Genomic DNA, 17,677 nt, shown 5'->3' on the forward strand with positions numbered 1-17,677 from the left:
AAATATATGATTCCTTCATGTCAATTTGGTGATAACCAGAGCAAAGATCAAGCTTTGTGAATAAGTAAGCATCATAAAGCTTTTCTAAGGGGTCATCAATGACCAGAATCGGAAATTTATCTTTGAAAACCAAGTTGTTAGGGTTCGCAATTTGGACACATGTCCCATGTTCCTTTTGTTTAAGAATCATGATGACCAAGGAATAATACGTGCTAGTACTGAGACAAATGACACCTACCACTAACAACTCATGTATGATTTTTTTTTTTATTTCATTCTTTTGGGGAAAAGGATGGTGATGCTAGCATGTGTTGGGTGTAGGAAACTCGAGAGAATAGGATGTTAATGCATTCCTCAACCATGTGAGGGTGGTAGTCCTTGTGGAAGTTCAAATATTTGTTCATTTTTTCCAAAACTAATTATAATTCTAGAAAAACTCATTGATAAGCATCTTCAAAGGAACGAATAGCATGGAATTCTACAACAATACTTGAATGACCCTTTTTTAAGAGTTGTTCCATATGATGATAGGCAATGAATATTTCTAGAGACCCTATGTTTAGACTTTTGAGAGTGCGTAAATGACCATCCTTTTGGAAACTCACACATAGCTTCAGGAAATGCCTAATGTTCTCAACCATTTAGCATCCAAAAAAATGACCATAACCACCAATTTCAATGGTAAATATGTGAGTTGTGACATAATAATCACCCATTTAAATCACATTTTCACACCAGTGGCTACATTTCATAGTATTCCACACTAGCAATCATAATTTGAAAGTTGTTAATAACATGGATATCATATTCTGTTTCTTGGATGATGCAACAATGTTGAAATTGTGTGTGCTACCATTTCCAATTAATACAAAGAATTGTCAATTGATATGGCCAACCAACTTACCTCTTTAGGAAATGGCTATAGATTGATCAAGAATAGGAATGTCCTCAATGGAGTGGGTGATGTCCCCCTAAGTCCTTCCATCAACTTCATCATAAAAAATGTCTCATATATGGCCATAGATAATTTATCTTCCTTACATTTATGCCCTAGAAAATATTTGTCATAAAATTTGTAGTAGATACGCTTGAGTTAGTGTTTTTCCATTTCTTCCAGTGTCAACTTATGGACGTTGAGGGGTGGAGTAGATTTTTGAAGGACCACGACATTTTGGTGTAGGGAATAGAGTTAATTTGGTTCATCTAGACTAAAAATATGACACAACTTGTGCACAATGAGTGAGGGGATTGACATAAAACCAAGTAGTGATCTAATCCATCTCCAATAGAAGTGAGCTAATTCATAGCCAACTAGGATTTGATTTCCTCCTTAAGACCTTTGATAAAGAATTGCTTAAAAAAGATACAATTAATTTTTGTATTTTGACAATCAAACACTTAAAAGAATCAATTTATTCGATTGTACCTCCATGATGAAATTTGGTAACTTTTCCCACAAAATTAGTATCTTTGATAAAATGGCCAAACAAAACTTTCACAAAATACTTCCATGTAATAAACCTGGAGAGGATTTCTTATTCCATTTCCACAATTGCTAATGTTTTCCAACCATATATATAGAACCAATTTGGAGTTACAATAAATCATCCTCTATGGTATAAATTGAAAAGTAGAGTATCAGTTGGTCAACCCACCTTGTCAACTCACCCATTAAACTTATTCAACTTGACTTTAGGCAAGCAAGGCATCATATTATGGGAAAAATCAAAAAACGGGTAGTCATTGTTGTAACATTCTTCCTCATTAATGTGTTTACCCTTATTAGAGCCTTCAATGAAGAAATTTCCACCATCATCATGCTTACCCTCCAACTTATAAATCTTATCAAAACAAGGGTTAGCTTGCACAATGAGGGGAATCATGTTGGTCTCAATTTTGTTCACTAACTAGGTGAGATACTAAACCATTTTCTCTAAGTCATCCATAATTCACATGTTGTGGGTGTGGATCATGCAACCATAGGGACCACTTTAGAGGTTAGAAAAGATCTAGCCCAACACAATTAATGTCACGATAGGAATCTATGGAGATGGGTCATAAGCAAGTGTATTATCAATATTGTTACCCACCAAAAGTGGGTACCCCTAGGAGAGAATTTATCTTAATCATCTTCTTCCAGTCGGTATCCAGTAGCCCTTGACAGCCACATTGTATCCAATGTGGTGTGGAACTTTATCTCTGTCGCCTGCATCGGTTGTATGTTCCCTTGCCCATTTTTCAAGAGCATGTGTTAAAAGGTGGAAAATCTGACCCAAAAGATATGTTTTTCATTGTGCAATTGGGTGCTTATGCTTGTTTTTAATTTGGGCATTCTAGGCATAGATTATTGGGTGACTTGGAAGAAGGAAGGAATTTTACCATGGTTTTGTTCCCTCACCTTAAATGGGGGGTTAATCTGTTAGAAATTCTAAGAGGGGGGTGGATCAGTATTTCTCTTCAATCAGTTAATTTTAACTTCACAGACCATTGATTTTCATTAGCATTAGATTAAAACATAAATTAGCATCACATCACCATAACAAATAGCAACACCATTCAACAATGCACAACATCCAAGACAGTAGACACAAGATTTTTAGGTGGAAACCCTTCAGGGTGAAAAACCACCAAGCGCTTCTTAAAATAAATCTTTAAAGTTTACAACAATAGGAAGCTCCAACTTATAAATTTATTAACTCCAACTGAAAGGATGATCCAACATCCTAGTTTACCAACTCCAACATCCTTGTTTTCCAACTCCAACACCCTGGTTTACTAGCTCCAACTAGAAGGACACTCCAACACCTTGGTTTATAGGTCGAAAACTGAAGGAAGCTCCAACTCATTTATTTACCATCTCCAACTGCAAGGATGCTCCAATGCACTGTACAAGCTCCAACCTTCCCTAGCACCACCTTGCCACCCTAAATTTTTCTCAGGATCCATCCTGAAGGAGACTCCACTCTCCTGCCTTGCACCATCCTTCCACCCTATTCAAGCGGACCACATTTTACAATTTTCACACTGGATCCACCTGTCCTCACTACAATAAAATCTCTGTTCAACCAAATCCGCTCCTCTGCATCAATCCCTTGCTTCATAAAACTTAGTTAACCTCTACTCAATCTACATCAACATCATCCTGATTCATCAAGTAATTTAGAAGCACCAAAAACCCTGGCTTATAAATTTAGCATCATACTTTTACTAGTTAAACCAATGCATATTTATAATCACAACACACAAAGGTAGCAGTACAACCATACTCCAACATTATCTCAATCAACACTACTTAGTGTCAACATCAAGCCTTGGCAATTTCACTATAGCAGACCCACGTATATCTACTCTTCATGATTTCAGCAAACACTTATGCACCTCCGGTATACTTATCAATGAAGGCTCTCTTAAGCCCTAGATTCCATAATCATATCAGTTTAGTATCTTAGTAGTCAACTACACATTATATCAATATCAATTATGTCTTTGGCACACATTATCAAGCATAGTCAATACCCATTTACAAAATATTCAATGGAATCCTTTCTACAAATGTACACTTCATATATGAAATGAAGAGTCAATCTTGTCAACCTTCAGCCTCTCAATGATTCTAGTGAGAAATATTCATATCTTTTTTTGTCTTCACAAACTTGGATCAGAACATCTTCTTTGTGACAGAAACTACTTCAAAAAATGTTGCTACTTGGGATGCCTCTGAAGATAAATGCACTTGTGTTTTTGTAGTAAATATGAATCTACTTAAGTACAATATTGATGGATGATCAAGAATATTTTTCCACAAATATGTCAAAGAGGCAAGACAAAATAGGCTTGAACTTGTGCCATAGATATACTTCAAAAGCCACTGAGATATTGACCCTCTAAAGCCAACACAGATCAGTAATGCTTTCAACTGAAGGGATCCATAAAACTTTGTCTTTTACAATAATCAGGTTATCTCAATATTCTAGTAATAAGGGTAATAAAAATACCTATATTATGTCCAAAAGTTTTCCCATATACAATCTATAAATAGGATGAATAACTCATGTGTACTTAGCAGGTTGTTGACTTGGGTTAGCCCTTAAATAAGAATGTAAATATATTGTTGAAGGAAATGTAATTATGTTTGGTCTTCATAAATGTACTTTTGATATTTGTATTTATTCAAGAAAAGAAATATTATTTTTATAATATATGTCAATGATTTTCTTGCTCATTGAAGTAGGTCTAGCACATGTTAAAGTGTTATAAGTGAGTCATGGAGTCAAAAGAATTATGTTGAAGACCTTAAGGGAATGTTATATCATGTATATTTATGTGTGAGATTCAAAGAATACACCTCCAAGCAAAGTGAAGCCTCCTCCTAGTAATGGCACCATTAAATGAAGAAAATTGAAGCAAAGAAGGCAAGTCATCCAACAGTCTTCAATTCGGCCTAAAAATCGTCCTAAAGGAGGGACACTCCTCTATATATAGGGGTTATCCGCTCCTTCAATGTCCCATTCATCTACCTCTGAAATCAGTGAAGTAAAGGAGCCGAGAAAAGGTGAGTGAAGGATGAAGAAGGAGCCTCCAAGTGCAGGAAATAAGATAGAATGGACAACGAAGGTTTTGGGATTGTTTTAGGGCCAATACCAGTCACACATGTGAAGGGAAAAGAGGGTTGCATGTGGTTATGATAGAAGCAACTTATTGTCAATCATATCTCATTGTTTGGGTTTGAATCTAGGCCTACAAAGCCTCCTATCCATGTGAAGAAGGAGGGTCCTCAAGCAAAGGAGAGAATAACCATATTACATCAAGCAAGCCTCCCATACGTGCAAGAATTAGGGCTGCAGAACAGTCCTACCAAGTCTGCGTCTACACCTCAAGGAAGAGCTCATTTAGTCAAGGAGGAGGTACTTATCATTACAAGGGAAGGGACTCATCACAAGTGTCTCTTCTAGAGAAAGTGCAACATGGTACATCAAAAGTTGAAGGAAGAACAAAGTGTTGTAAGAAGGAGGATGAAGTGTCGAGGATCGAAGTGCTGGAAGGAGGAAGACAAAGTGCCAGGAAACCAAGTGCAGAGAGGAGGAAGGACTTGACTTGTTCTTGGAGGATATTCTAGTCAAGGGTCTAGGGTTTGTAATTGATCAATAAGAAGCTTCAATAAGAGAAAACTTACCGAAGGGTTTTCCTCTCAAGAGAATAGAGGTTTTGGCCCTAGCAGAGAGCCAACATCTTGTGTTCTTGTTCTTATGTTTTGGTAGCAGTTTGATGAAGCACACACACATGAATTAATAAGAAGAACAAGAAGATTAATCTAATAAGACAAATTGTAAAAATACTTCACAAATTGTTATCAAGTCAAGAATAGTCATACTAAAGCTAATTTCCCTAGATCCGTCAACATGGAATCAGAGCTAAGGTGACACATCAAGGAAATGGCATCTCAAGAACACTCATAAGGTGACTCATGAAGGAAGTACATCTACAAAGTTGAATCATCAAACCAAGAAGTCTCAATCACTTCAAGGACAAGAAGGCCTACCATCTATCATTCATCAAGGAAGACTACAAAGCAAGAAGAAGAGCCTTACATAAAGGCACCTACAAAGAAGAGCAAATCAAAGAGGGACCTACATCATCTACAAGTCATCAAGAAAATCTCATCATCAAGCAAGTCCACTTGGAGAAGGAAACTTGAAGAACATCAAGATCCTAGGAAGGCAAGCCATCAAGTCTTCAAGGAGAAAGAAAATCCACTGCATCTAAAAATCTATTAAGTATATGTCCCCTTCTGAATATACAAAGCAACAAATTGGTAGGTACCAATAACTTTCTTGCATGGAAGAAGAGGACTAATTTACTTCTCAAGGAGAATGAACTTCTAGAACATATCAAAGGGAATATCACTAGCCCTTCTAAGGAAAAAACCCAAGCCTTAGCCAAGTACAATAAGGATGAGACAAGAGCTCAAAGGATTCTAATAGAATCTATCAAGAACTCTCTCATTCCTTATGTCTCCAAATTTGAAACATCAAAAGAAATCTATGATAACCTAGTAGAGCTATTATCAGTGACCACAACTGGAAAAGTGATATCTCTAAGAAATGAATTGTACAAGATGAAGATATCAAAGGAAGGAATAGATCCCTACTTCATGAAGATATCTTAGATGAGGGATCAACTTCAAGAGCTAGGGGAAGTCATGTCCGACAAAGAAATGACAATTGTAGTACTCAATGCTCTACCAGAGGATTGGGGCAACTTCACATCAAGCATATATGCCAAGAAGGAAGCTACCACACTAAGTGAAATGTGATCTCTATGCAAGATATAGGAAACCAAACTCAAAGCCAAGGAAGTTGTGGGATCAAAGGAGCAAGCATTTCCTACCATGGCCAAGAGAAAGGGAAAATTTGGAAAATTTGGTCCATGAAGAACAAACAACAAAGATATGTCCAAAGTCTAATTCTTTGGATGCCAAGAATATGGACACTGCAAAAGGAATTGTCCTAAACTTAAGAAGGACAACAACAACAAAATAAAAAGGGAAGAAGCTAATGTGACTCAAGAAATTAAAGAAGAAGAAAAGAAGCAAAAGAAGGAAGATCTTCCAGATCTCTACTATGACTAAGTCAAACTCTTTACTTAGGACTTCTTTCAAAGGTTTGAGTAGTATAGGAGCATGTAGAAATAGAATAGGATGCATGATTAAAAATATATCTTCTAGAATATAGGAGCATGGTATATATAGATCAATATATTCATGTAGAAGAAGCATACCTAGTATAGGACCTCATCCACTATGAAAGAAAAATTGATCGTGATCAAGAATATTTGATCCGAATTGGATCCATAGAAAGACTGTTAAGAACCATAACTGAATCATGTCGAACAAATCTCTAAGGAAATCCAAACAGTATCAAAAACACCCTGAACCAGTGGCCATGGCAGCCAACGTGGAACGACGAGGACCTCGATCAAAGCGCGCTGACTGAGGCCCATGGAGACCGCACAAGAGGCCAAAGTAGCCCCTAGGAGCCCTAGAATGGGATATCGCTAGGCAAAAAGGGCCCTGAAAGGGGAGCCCGAGCACTCGGTCACATTGGGAGCCAAGAAAACACGAGCAGAAAAAGCGAAAAACGCTAACGTACGAAGGTGGGACCCACACGCTGGAAAACCAGCGGTATTGATCGGGGTACCCTTAAACGGTAAGAGGTTTTGGACATGAGAGGAGTGATTCCATACACCGATCAACACGTGGCAGGCAGAGGTGAGAGAAAACCGCCATTGATCGTGCGCTATCGGTCGAGCAAGTCAACCGCGCGAAACGTGTGTATGGCGTCAGATCTAGAGGGCCCAGATCAGACAGTTGAGATTGCCCCTGATGGAAAGAAGTAGAATCGACAGGGAATTAAGTCGCGTTCTAAAGGAATTTGGAATTCGTTTAACCGTCACGGTGGAGGAAGAACGCATTCATGGTGTAACTGAAGAAACGAACCAATGAAGAATGTTGGTGACATTTAGAGGATGACAAGTGGCCACTCCCTAAGCGTTCATGATGATGCTAAATGTAGGGAAATCCAAGCGCAGCTGCAGAAGGTGAATCGACACATGCGGAAGAGGAACTGAACAGGCATAAGGATCGAATGGCTAAAGCCATGAACAGAGACAGTCGAATCAATTAGAGTTGATTTGGAATCAAAATTGAGAGGAGTCCAAGTGACCAAGAGAGATAGTGAACAGTGAACCTTGAGAGGAGGACTGAACACAAAGAATAGTAAAGCCAAGCAGAAGAGACAGAGGGTCGAGCTGACCACAGGCAGCGTCGAGCACCAGAGAGCTTGAAGATTCAAGCCTTCCCATAGAGGAATATGTCTAGACTGAGCATCACATTTGGCTCTTTCCACTATAGACCAAGAGGTCACAGAGCTGGTAGGAAGAAGAAGAGTCTGTGTACTCCAAGTGGCTTGGGGAATCCAAGAACCACCCTGCCAAGCAAAATCTGCTTTAGGAGAACTCATATTGAGTCCCTGTATTGTAATTTCTCTGCTGAAAGACACAATAAAGCAAGGCCACCACTGAAGCTGGACCGGAGATGTAGCCCTAGAGAATAGAGTGAACTCCTTATTAAAAATTGTTTGTGTCTTTGTGTTGCTTACTGTATTTCTCTTATGTATCTCCATTTGATTTGTCTTTGTATTGGCAATCTGATCGATCCGTTGTTTGAATAACACAGAACACACACCAGCGCATGAGTCTATAATACCTTTAGTTTAATAAATCTTTAACTGATAGCACTCATAGGGTGAATATCAGATCAATATTAGAAGGCCTTCATCATCAAAAGGAAGAAACATTTGCTAGTTAAGGGTCTCCAAGATCCTCTAATGGAATCTTCAAAAGAATATTCATGAATAAGAAGCAAATGTTTCATTAGGACTCCCATTCATGGGATTCAAGAAAGAATGATATGCAGGCAAGAAAAAATGAAGCAAGAAAGGCTACACCAATCAAGAAGAACCATCAAATGAAGCCAAGATGATAAAAGGAGAATCAAGATGAGGTATGTATGCATCAAAGTTCAGTCATGTTATCATATGTACATTATTGAGTCATGGGAATAGTTCTATGATGTGATCAAGTATGAAAGAATCTCTTTCACCAATAACATGCTCGAAGGCATGTACTACAATGCAATGAAGGTCAACAAAAGGGTATACTCACATAAGGAGTATAAGATTTCTCACTAGGAAGAAAGAAGGAATGTTGACTAGTCCTAGAAACTAGCAATGAAGATGTGCTCCTTGAAGAGGTATAAGGTAGTTGACCAATATATCCAAGAAAAATCAAATGAAGAAAGAGATCAAGCGTGTGAAGAACACGATGGTCACAATAATCACTATCTGACAAAGATCCATTGAAGATATCTCCCGAAAGAAGGCAGGACAACTCTGACAAAGGAAGGAAAGACCTTGACACCTATGAAGGCCTTAGAGATACAAAAGGTACAGATTACTGATTCTACTCTACAAAGATGTCATGATGAAGAATACATCCAGCAAAACGTAATGTTGAAGCAATAACAGGATGAAGTCATGAAGGGCTACTCGACCGAAGCATGGGAACAAGCAAGTTCAACGAAGCATCCATGAGAAGAGTATTCTGAAGCATGGACAAGATGACAAAAGAGTATCTAGATGACAAGAGATATTGATATATGACAAGAAGGCCACTTTCCACAAAGGAAGCAATGACATGAAAAACTAGGAAGGAAAGTGATCGATGGATGGTACCCTACCAAAAGGAATTTTGAACTAAGACTTCATGGCATCAAAGGAAAGAAGAAGATCAAGCAGTTGAAGGACCCACGAAGAAGAAATTGTTGATGAATGGAAAAGTCCCTAGCTAAGAGGGAGATCTGACAAGTTCCCAAAGGAAATTGGGCAAGTTACCTATCAAAGGAAACTTGGGCATGTCTTCCTCATTATAGAGGAAGGCATAGACACAACAGTCTTGTCTTCACTTGTGAAGAAAGAATGGGAGAATTGGGTAATCATCTGGCATCTGATACTCTTTGAGGTGTTGAAAAGTGTGCAACAAGAAATGCTTGTTGAGAGTGCAACAAGATGATGGAGCTTAGTGAAAAGAGTCGCCTTCACTAAGTGGGCCCGCAGGCTATTTTTGGCGCAAGTCTATTTTTAGACTATGTCTATTTTTACACATATGGATCATGTCTATGGATTGCAGGTTGTTGTTTATGGATGATTGGTCAAGTTGGGAAAAATAGATGGACTTCTATTTTTTATCAAAGTGTGAGTGATCACAGTGTGAGTGATCAAAGTCTATTTTTAGACTGGTTGTCAAAAATAGAAAAGTCAAATATTATTGTCTCATAATAATATTTGGACTATAAACTTGATCTTATTCTCTTGGAGCACTTCAGTTTGAGCTACAGAGGTGGCACATGCAGCTGTCAGAAGGAAATACGCTTTTCTTATGAGTCAGTTGAGTTGTTGCATGCATGACTTCAGTTAGAACTCAATCAGTTGAGTTTGGTGGAGTTGATTGTGCAGTTGATGGAGTTGTGTTCAGTTTAGCTTTGTTAAACTAGTTGTATTTAGTCTAACTGATCAATAGACTAGAGATGAGTTGGGTGAATTAGTTATTAATTAATTCACAAGTTATTAACTCATAATGAAACTATAGAATACATCAGTTAACTCAGTTGCATGTCAGTGCATGTTCAGTTCAACAGGGACAGGTGGTAGAGAATCAGATTGCTATCAGTTGTGACTATAGTTGTGCACCAGATCTTGCACAATCAAGGGATTGAGTATGCCAATGAGTTTGCTCACGTATTTGCCCAGTATTGTAGCCTTTGCTCACGTCCAACAAAGTGTGAGTGATTATTTTTAGGTGAAATACGAGTTTGGTGAGCCATTCTCATCAGTTTTTGAGCAGGTATTGAGCAGTGGAGGCAGGCAAGCAGTGGAATAGATTTGGAGATCAGATCTGAGCTGTATTGTGTGTAATAGGTGGAGCTGGTACTGGATTGCTTGTGATAAGCATTGTACTTTGTAATGTTACATGATTCAATCAATATAATATACAAATAGTGTGGGGTTTTTAGCGAGATGCTTTCCCCGGGATACATACTGTGTTAATGAGTTTGATTGATGCTTCTATGTGTGCCTGTGAATGTTTCTACTTCTGTAAATTGATGACCAACGTAGAGGAGATTATGTATTATACATGTTCCGCTTATAATTGTATGATCAGGATAATCTCTGTGAATATGTGTTAAATTATTCAAAATTTCTACATGAGGATGTGTAGGGCATCCAAGACAAGAGTAGGCAAGAGGACCTATATTCTTTTAGGGCTAGGAACCAAATATAAGAATAGTCCTAGAAGGTCAAACTCAATGAACACCCAGGTGGGTATGTACCTTGATAGACAATGACTATGGTGTTTATAAGTCATTAGTCTTGCCAACATTGTGCGTTGATCTATTGAGAGATAGAGTTTTCAGTCAAGGCCTTGTTGTGGATACAATGTTGGTTACTATGATGCTATAACAGAAGGATTGCCAATCCAGTTTCTCTTATGTGAATTCTTCAAGATTGATAATATCCAAACACATTGTAATGTTGTATGAATACCTCCCTAGTTAAGAGGGAGTGTTGAAGGAAATGTAACTAGGTTTGGTCTTCATAAATGTATTTTTGATATTTGTATTTTTTCAAGAAAAGAAATAGTGTTTTTATAATATATGTCAATGAGTTTCTTTCTCATTAAAGTAGGTCTAGCACATGTTAAAGTGTTATAGGTGACTCAAAGAGTCAAAAGATATGTTGAAGACCTTAAGGGAATGTTACACCATGTATATTTATGTATGAGAGTTAAAGAATACACCTCCAAGCAAAGTCAAGCCTCCTCCTAGTAATGGCACCATTAAATGAAGAAAATTGAACAAAAGAAGATAAGTCGGCCTACAAGTTGGCCTAAAGGAGGGACAATCCTCTATATATAGAGGTTGTCCACTCCTCCAATGTCCCATTCATCTACCTCTAAAATCAGCGAAGTAAAGGAGCCAATAAAAGGTGAGCGAAGGATGAAGAAGGAGCTTCCAAGTGCAACAAAGAAAATAGAAGGGAAAGAGAAGGTTTTGGGACTGTTCTAAGGCCAATACTAGTCACGCGTACGAAGGAAAAAGAGGGTTGCTTGCGGTTATGACAACAGCAACTTACAATCAAGCACATCTCATTATTTGGGCTTGAATCTAGGCCTACAAGGCCTCTTATCCAAGTGAAGGAGGGTCCTCAAGCGAAGGAGAAAGGAACCATATTACATCAAGCAAACCTCCCACACGTGCAAGAATTAGGGATGCAGAACAATCCTACCAAGTCTGAATTTACACCTCAAGGAAGAGATCATTTGGTCAAGGAGGAGGTAGGGATCATCACAAGGGAAGAGATTCGTAACAAGTGTCTCTTCTAGATCAAGTGAAACAAGGTACATCAATAGTTGAAGGAAGAACAAAGTGCTGGAAGAAGGAGGACAAAGTGTCGGGGAACGAAGTGCCGAGGAACAAAGTGCCGAAAGGAGGAAGACAAAGTGCCAGGAAAACAAAGTGCGGAGAGGATGAAGGAATTGACTTGTTCTTGGAGGATATTCTAGTCAAGGGTCTAGGGTTTAGAATTGATCAATAAGAAGCTTCAGTAAGAGAAAACTTACCGAAGGGTTTTCCTCTCAAGAGAAGAGAGGTTTTGGCCCTGGCAAAGATCCAATATCTTGTGTTCTTATTCTTATGTTTTGGTAGCAGTTTGATGAAGCACACACACATGCATTAATAAGAAGAACAAGAAGATTAAGCTAACAAGACAAATTGTAAAAAGACTTCACAAATTGTTATCAAGTCAAAAAGAATCATACTAAACATAATTTCCCTAGATTCTCCAACAGATACTTCATGCCAAACCGAATTAGTCACATATTATACCAATGGAAGAGTCAATAGGATTGCCATAATAAACCTAAGCCTCAAAAACCCACAAATAGCCTTTAAATGGTAATCAAGAAACTTCAAAATCAAAACTCATTTACCTCATATCCTCAAAGTTGCCTCAAAAAACCACACACAATACTATGTTTAACGCCAAATTTGGGGAGCCTTGGGATCTGCACGCTTTCTATAGGAGTGATTTCATACATGCGTGAATTTACTAATGAATAAATTAAGTAAAGGAACTCGAATTTGCTTAGCAAGAAGGTTGAATGGACTTAGAGGATAAGCATACCCCAATGAAGAACCATAGTCATAGAATTCAACATTGTGTAATGATTCCTTGAAAAACATTGATTGATAATGTGCTTAAAAATAGAGGTGGAATGAGCCTAGAATGAAAATCCCTCAGATATATATACAAAATCGTTATAGTCGTCTGCCAAGGAGGGCTGAGAAGGCCTCAGGGAATCTAAGCTTGACCAAAGAAATTAAACTTAGGCCCAAAAGATAGATGTTCCTCAAAAATTGATCTCTAAATATTGTCCTTAGACCCCTTAAATCTGCCTCAGAAAGGGTATGTCAAGTATGCTTTAGAATTATAACAAAACCACTGAAATTACACTAATTTAGGACAAAAATAAAAGCTCAGGACAGCACATCTATTGTAGCCTCATATGGGTTTGAATTACCACAGAGAAATAGTAGGTTTCGTCTTGGGAAACAATCATAGGAGTGTCAAATTAGGCCTTCGGAGGGCCACAAATCCGCCTTCGAGAAAGACTGAAATAGTTCAGAGTTTTTTGCCTCAAATCATTGCACAAATTGATTAGGATGCCCACAAAGAAATCCACAAAAAACCATAACCAAAACAAAAATTATCTAGCTTTGACCTTCTACATCAGACTTTCAAGACTACACAAGGACAGTAGGTTTCAGACTAATCATAGATTTAGTGTTTCATATTTTTCATACCTTTAAGGAGGAAGCGGGTGTCTTTTTATAGTGATTGTGGAGCCTTTAGAAGGGAGGCAGACCTGAACTGTTGGAGGGAAAGAAATCATGTTCAAATTTAGATTGTAAATTTTCACTTTGGAGCCAAAATCCCAATAATATTAGGGACGACCTTAAGTTTAAAATTCAAATTTTAAATTCTTGGAGCCAAAAGTAAATTCATTTTTTGGAGACCGACTTCAATTCAATTTTTTTATAATTATCCTTGATAAAATCCCTTTTCCCTTTTTTTGACTTTGACTAGGATAGGCCCATTTTAAATTGATTTTCTTGAATAAACAAAAAATTCTTGTAGCATTTCCTTTTGGGGTTTCTAACCACAAAATTGGGCTCCAATCTTTGAAACGTCATATCTCCTCAACCATGAGGAGTTATATGGCATGCTACATACCGTTGGAATCGGTACAATGAGGAGAAAAAAATGACGATGGTCTAGCAATCAATATCATTGTCCTATAAATATATTTTCTTCAACAAGTATGAGGCTTCTAGGGATTCTCAGGGATTCTTGTCATTTGGAACTTCCAATCAACGCAAATTTAGACAAATATTAAGAGCATTCAAGGACCAACAATGGCATCAATGACAACACGATTCAACAATCCCCCCCTTTGTCATTGATGGTAACACACATACTCCCCTTGCAAATATTTCTCCCCTTGATTCCATGCCTCTGATCTTCCTTTCCTGATTTCTTTCCCCCCTTTGACATTAATGAAAAAGGGTTACTCCCCCTGATGACATATCTTTCTCTGACTTCTTGTAATATATCTTTCTTCCTTTGACTGGTTTTCTCCCCCTGACATGCCATACCTCTCATGGATTTCCATAGCTGACTCTACCTGTAAATATGCTTCAACAACAATGGGTCCTTTTGCAAATCTTCAATCTTGAAGGTTGGATTATGCTATTTCATAAGATGATTAATCTGTCGACAATGCTAACTATTGCTTTGAAGACTTATTCACATTTGTCATATGTCAAATTGTTGAAGGATATATCTTCAACCACCGCAACTTAGGATTCCCCTCTTCAATATACACTGGATAGGGAGCCACCAAGCTCGATTATTCAGAATAATATTTGAAACAGATATGTCATCTGATCATCCTGATCCTCAACATCTTCCATTGTCGATTCATCACAACCTTGCGAATTCACAAATCTTGAGAGCATGACTACTGATATTTCTTCATTCACTTGATCTTCTTGTCTTTGTTTTCTTCTCCAGACCTTCTTGTACCCGATATTAGAGTTCTTAATGGAGGATTACATCTTGTATCTTTAGTCACGAGCGAGATGTCCGTACTTATGGCATTTGAAGCAAACTCTGTGATCCCAGAAGGACAAAGCAACTGGCATATATTTTCTGCTAATGAAGCCATTTGAAAATTTGTCTTATATCAGTAACATTGCTTCTAGGGTATTGATAATGTCTTTGATAATAATTCTCGCCATCATATTTACAATCCCTAGGCTTTTTTTTAAGGATTTCCACTATTTTTAAGGAACTCCTTACAATTGTTCTTTCATTTGCTTGTTTCGCCTTCATCTTCAATCGAGCAGTTTCTTGATTTTTCTTATTAATGACATTGTTCTTCCTTTCATCATCCAACAATTTGTCCTTCTTCCATTTCCTAAGATTTTCTATTTCAGTTAGGACAACGTCAAGTTCTCTTTGCTTTTGACCAACTTTTTCTACGTACTTCTGAGAAAATTCCTCTAACTAGCTTGTCAAGTTTTTCTCTTTCTTTTCGGCTTCTTGCACTTGAAGCTTTACAAGGGAAACTTCTTCAAGTATTTGATTTTGCTTCCTTGCTTTATTAAGATCACATAAGGCACTGATCAATTTTGTCCTTATCGAACTCGGGATTTGGATAACCAACTTGACTCTCATCATTAGTTGTAATAGATTTGGGGACTACTGCAATATCGAAGACTTCCTTTGATAGTTTGGATGTGTGCTTCTTCGATTTTCCCATTTCTGCAATTTTGATATTTGTCTTCCATTTGTTAGGCTGCAACTAAAGGAAGTCATTCTAATACCAATTGTTAGGATCACGATTGTCATTAGACCAAAACCCACACGTATTAGTCTCTGCTATAATCGCCAGAGTTGGGATCCATGAGAGGCAGTTAGTCCATGTCGTGAAACACACAGGGAGCATTGAACTCAATGTCTAACAACTCCCTCCTCAAATCTACACACCCAATATGTGGTCTTCCCTCATTATTTCTATCCTTGTACCTATTGCACACTTTTTGTCAAAGCTCCAAGGAAGAAGATATGCCAAAAAAAATTCAAAGGATCGAATGATCAGTCATCAGTTCATTGAGTCTTTGGAAACCCATTCTGCAAATTTATAATGTAAATGATGTAAGTAAGATTGTGTATGGGTTTTGATAATGTCTTTGATAATCATTTTTGCCATCATATTTACATTCCCTAGCCTTGTTTTTTAAGGATTTCCACTATTTTTAAGGAATTCCTTACAATCGTGTTTTCATCTGCTTGTTTCGCCTTCATCTTCAATTGAGCAGTTTCTTGATCTTTATTATTAATTACATTGTTCTTCCTTTCATCATGCAGCAATTTCTCCTTCTTCCATTTCCTAAGCTTGTCTATTTTAGTTAGGACAACATCAAGTTCTCTTTTCTTTTGACCAACTTTTTCTCTGTAGTGCTAAGCAAATTCCTCTAACTAGCTTGTCAAGTTCTTCTCCTTCTTGCACTTGAATCCTTAGAAGGGAAACTACTTCTTCGAGTATTTGATTTCGCCTATTGCTTCTTCTTCTTCATCTATTTGATCTGAATCACAATCATCATCATCATCATCTTCATCTTGACCTGGATGCTTCTTTGAGTACAGATCATGGAGCCTCTTTTAGAGACTTTTGGCTGATGAGAATTGATCAACTTTAGCTTTTACAGTGTGCTTCTTCGATTTTCCCATTTCTGCAATTTTGAGATTTCTCTTCCAGTGGTTAGGTTTCAACTAAAGAAACCTGCTCTAATACCAATTGTTAGGATCACGATTGTCATTAGACTAAAACCCACAGGTATTAGCCTTTGTTATAATCACCAGAGTTAGGATCCATGGGAGGCAGTTAGTCTATGTCGTGAAACACACAGAGAGCGTTGAACTCAATGTCCAACAACTCCCTCCTCACATCTATACACCCAATATGTGGGATTCCCTCATTATTGATATCCTTGTACCTATCACACACTTTTTGTCAAAGTTCCAAGGTAGAATATATGTCAAAAAATTCAAAGGATCAGATCATCAGTCATCAGTTCATTGAATCTTTGTAAACCCATTCTACAAATGTAAATGATGCAAGTAAGACTGTGTATGTATATAAAAATTTAGGTAAGCCTATTATTTTGACAAAAGTTTCATCCTAAGAGATTTTTCGTCTCACTGACACATTTGTGTTTCTAAACACGGATGCTTGGCATAGTTTTTCCCTCCAACCTCACCCCAAATCTAGGGTGGAATTCTTCGTCAAAGTCTTAGGTGAGTCCTAGCGTTCTAGTCGAGTCTTATGTAAAAATGATTTGGGATAATTTAAGCTAATTGGCTAAATTATTTTATTACTAATTACTTGGTCTACTAGATCATATTGTGTCGCAAAAGTGGGTGTAATTTGAGGGTCTATATCAAATGGGCGTTCCTTGTTTGAGGGTTAAAATGTAATTATCTTATGAAAATAATATTTTAGTGTATGGTCCCTCATACTTAGACACCATGGAAATATTAGAGGGTGGAAAAAATATTTAATCCCCTCCAATGTCAATTAATTAATTTTTTTGGCAAAAATTAAATCAATCATAAGCTAGAAAATTAATTAATTTGTCAAAATTAAAGTCTTACAGAAATTAAAATTCCCCAAGTGGAAAAAATCGTGTGTATCAAAGAGATTAATTTTTGAAGGTCCCCTACCATGGGAATATTAGAAATTTCAAGAAAAATTAGACCCTTGGGCCTTGGTGGTTAAGTCAAAGTCAATTTTTTGAGAAAATTAGCTCAAAATAGTTATTTTTGAAACAATTAGCTGAGAATAGTTATTTTTGAGCTAATGAAAAATGGGTTAAATGAGAAGTTTGAAAATTCCTCAAAAATAAATATTTTCAATGGTGGAGATTAAAAGACGATCA

This window comes from Pinus tabuliformis, chromosome J, assembly GCF_031772625.1.
Source record: "Pinus tabuliformis cultivar Carrire ecotype Pingquan chromosome J, CPIR1, whole genome shotgun sequence".
Lineage (NCBI taxonomy): Eukaryota > Viridiplantae > Streptophyta > Pinopsida > Pinales > Pinaceae > Pinus > Pinus tabuliformis.